General features: G+C 36.3%; 1 long non-coding RNA gene across 1 annotated transcript; it reads left to right on the plus strand.

Annotated features, from left to right (window-relative positions):
- Nucleotides 1-879: 879 nt before the first annotated feature.
- Nucleotides 880-3,147, plus strand: LOC130739425 (uncharacterized). Its single transcript, XR_009019866.1, has 3 exons — nucleotides 880-1,745; nucleotides 1,919-1,988; nucleotides 2,838-3,147. It is a non-coding gene; the product is annotated as an uncharacterized LOC130739425 (long non-coding RNA).
- The last annotated feature ends 553 nt before the right edge of the window (nucleotides 3,148-3,700 follow it).

Below are 3,700 nucleotides of genomic sequence, written 5' to 3' on the forward strand. Positions count from 1 at the left end.
TCAAACCTTCCAAGTTCCAGAACAATTGGTGATGGTATATGTATATGTATCTATATATGATAAGTTCTTAACAATAAAATCAATCTAATGCTGAAACTTTGAAAAAATGAACCTAAAAAATCCATAAGCAAATCTACTATGCCAACAAATTCTTAATAAAAAATTGTTATGTAAGATACAGATTTCCATATAGTTGAATATATACTCATGAATCATTACATGTCTCTAATAATTGATTTATTTGAAAGAGGAAAAGGACAAAAAAGAATATGTAACAAAGTCGAAGTTTAGCTCCTTCATTCATCACCATCTTTTTCTTCTGCTTCTGACACATGAGAAAGTGGAGAGTTGGAAAGTTTGCTTCAATGCATTATGATGAGGGTTAATTACCTCACTATCCAAGGATAACATAGGCCTTTACTCTCTATAAAAGAGCATGTTTACACACTAAACATACACATAGGAAACTCAGAGATGAGTTATTTTGCCGATAGAAAGCCACATGCTGTGTTGACTCCATATCCAGTACAAGGCCATATCAATCCATTGTTCAAACTAGCAAAGTTGCTTCACCTTAGAGGCTTTCACATAACCTTTGTTAACACTGAGTACAACCATAAACGCTTGCTCAAATCAAGAGGTCATAATGCCTTTGATGACCTTTCTGTTAATCTAATTGAATAGCTTTTCCTTATTGATGCTAATCTATATTTTGATTTTGTTGGAAGGTAAGAATTTTGGGGTCAATGAGTTCGTGAAATCAAAATATCATGAGAATTGAGAAACAGGTTAGTTCATGAACACCCTCAAGTTAATTATCTCTTCAAAAGTTGTTAGTTCTCACCGTGTTCAGTATTAGTGAGTTCAATTCTGTCATTCTGATGTGACCAATTCATTTTTCTACTGTTGGTTTTGATTTGTGTACAGTGTATTAACCATGTATCATATTCAATAATCTTGTAATGTTTTTTCAAAAAATGTGTACAAAGACTATGGTATAGGCATTTTGATACGGCCAAGGATCTTGAATTTTAGCTTATTTAGATAAGACATGTTGGCCTTTTAATAGAGCTTAATTCAAAATAGGTCTTTAAATAGGTTAACAGACCGAAGCACACGTAAAAAAACGTCTATGACAAGTAACAGATTAGACTTGCGTCTTAAATATGTAGAGAAAATCTTGGCCTAATCTAGCCTAATTCCATCCCCATTGGATTCGGGAAACATATTTAATTGTTTATCGGTTTATAAAACAACAATCAAAATGGGGGTGAAACGACCCGTTTATTGTTTATGAGCTTAATTATTATAATTGTCATTATCATATTATATTATATAAAAGTGATTATGCAAGGATGGGGGAGGAAAAAAAAAACGTGGTCTGATTGAAAAGGGGGTGGGGTCACGTAACCCACCTTTTGTTTTTTGAAAATAAGATACCCTAATTGTTTAAAGAAAAACCATTGAACCTACTCCCAATATTTCTTTCCCAGCCGTAACCTCCCTTTCTTCTTTCTCGACATATTCTCCTCCTTACTTCTCCCACAGAACTTCTTCAATTTCTTCTTTTACTCTTGTTCCAAAGGAAAACAGCCCCAATTCCCCTTTAATATATATCCATTCACGAACAAGGTTGACGGGGTTTCAAATGGAACAAACCTGGTTTAACTGTTTGGAGTAGGAGTGGTGCTTTGAAGGAGAAGTAAATCCAGCCCTTCAGCATTGTCCAATTCAATTTATTTAAGGTATATTCTCAACCCATGAATTTGGAGAACGGCATTGTATCGTATCTGTATGTTAGATTAAGGTAAAATTATTTAGGGCTCTGAGTATACAATTGAGATTTCGTAGTTGCTCACGGGTAGTATGACATAAGATTATAGTTGCTGAAGGTTGAAATTTAATTTTGGTGATTCAGATTTGACGGGTGAAGGTTCGTTGGGTTGTCGCGAAATTGCTGAGGACGGTCCAGTTGGCTCGTTATAGCTGTGAGTGATTTTTCAATCACTGTGACTTACTTTTAATAATTATACGACTGATGATTTGATTATTTTAGCATATTGCATATTTATTTAAATTGGGGAAACATACTTTACAATTCGTGAATTATCTGAAAGCTGGTTTTATGAAAATGATCTGAGTCTGATTCTGAACTGACATGAGAAATGTATTTATATTGTTTTGATTTTGGAAATTATGTGAAACTGAGATTGTGAAATTGGAAAGTTGATTTTGGGACTTCTGATGAGACTTGAACTGGTTTGAGAAAACGGTTTTGGGGATCCTTGATAGAACCCCGTAGCCGTTAGCGGAGGTAACGGCCTAGGTGCACCTAGCTAGTTTGATTCCGGGAGGAGAGGGCTATCCGTTAGATGGAGCCGCCACTGCACGGAAAGGGCTATCAACGAGATGTAGCTTCCCCCGATGATATGATACGATGTGACATGTGATACGATAGAGGAAAGGGCTATCCGTTAGATGGAGCCGCCCCTATCGGATAGGCCATCCCTTAGGAGGAGAGGGCTATCAACGAGATGGAGCCGCCTCACGGTTCTACTTGTGTGACCCTATTAAATTATATTTCTGATTTTTAAATGCTTTCATATGACTGACATGATTTTTATTCAGTTTCATTGAAACAGTTATTTATAAACTTGGCAGTTTGATCATCTCTTATTGGAAATGCTGCTTATTAATTTTATTAATATAATATATTTTATCCACTCTGAACTGATAGTGAAAAACTCGTGCTTCATATGTTTCCCTTTCCTGTTCATGGTGGTTGTTAAATCCTCACTAAGTCTTTGTGACTTACCCCTTTATTATTTCATCCACAGATTCTTCAGCAGCTGAGTAGCAAGCTGTTCTTGGATTCAGATTGTCAGTTGTCTTGCTGGTAGGCCTCCATCAGCTGGTGGCCTCATTGCTATGTTACTTCTTTGATTCTAGTTATCTGCAGCTATAGGGAGTCATAAGTGAATTTAGTTTGGGGTTGACGGTATCTTCTTAATTTTAAAGGTTGACATTGAGCGTCGAATTTTGGTTTTGTACCTTTTCTTGAAATTTGGATTTGGAGAATATTATTTAGCAGGTTATGTTATTTTGAGATTACTGAAATACAAAGGAGACTCTGTCTTTTTTTATAAATTTATGCGGACGTATTTATCGTGGTGAATTGGTTATAAATGGGTTATGTGTAAAGGGCTTGCCGGACTTGGGTGATAGTCTGTGCGCCGGTCACGGCTTGGGATTTTTGGGTCGTGATAAAGTTGGTATCAGAGCTTTGGCTGTAGGTCCTATTAGCTGCAGACATGAGGTAGTGATATAATCTTTCTAGTAAATTGTGAACCGCGGCACAACTTACTTCAAAGATGCTATTAACGCCCCATGAGAGTCCTAAAGTTGTTTCCAAAGTGTGATTTGAGTTTGTTCCTCATTCACTGAATTCTAAGTCATGTGTTATGTTTGATGAATATTCTTTGTTCTGTGAGGATACCACCTAAATTAGGATTTCTATTCGAAGACGATTAGCTTGTTAGGTCCCTCTGTAGGCATTTATGGTCGGCAATGTTCGACAGTGTAGTACAAGGTAAAGACCATCGCATAAAGACGTTGGTTGTTCGTTGATGTAGGAATAGTTAAGGTGTTTATATCGAGACAATGAAATTCATGAATGATAGAGTTTGCAACTGGTTTGAAG

The sequence above is a fragment of the Lotus japonicus genome, chromosome 2 (assembly GCF_012489685.1).
Source record: "Lotus japonicus ecotype B-129 chromosome 2, LjGifu_v1.2".
Lineage (NCBI taxonomy): Eukaryota > Viridiplantae > Streptophyta > Magnoliopsida > Fabales > Fabaceae > Lotus > Lotus japonicus.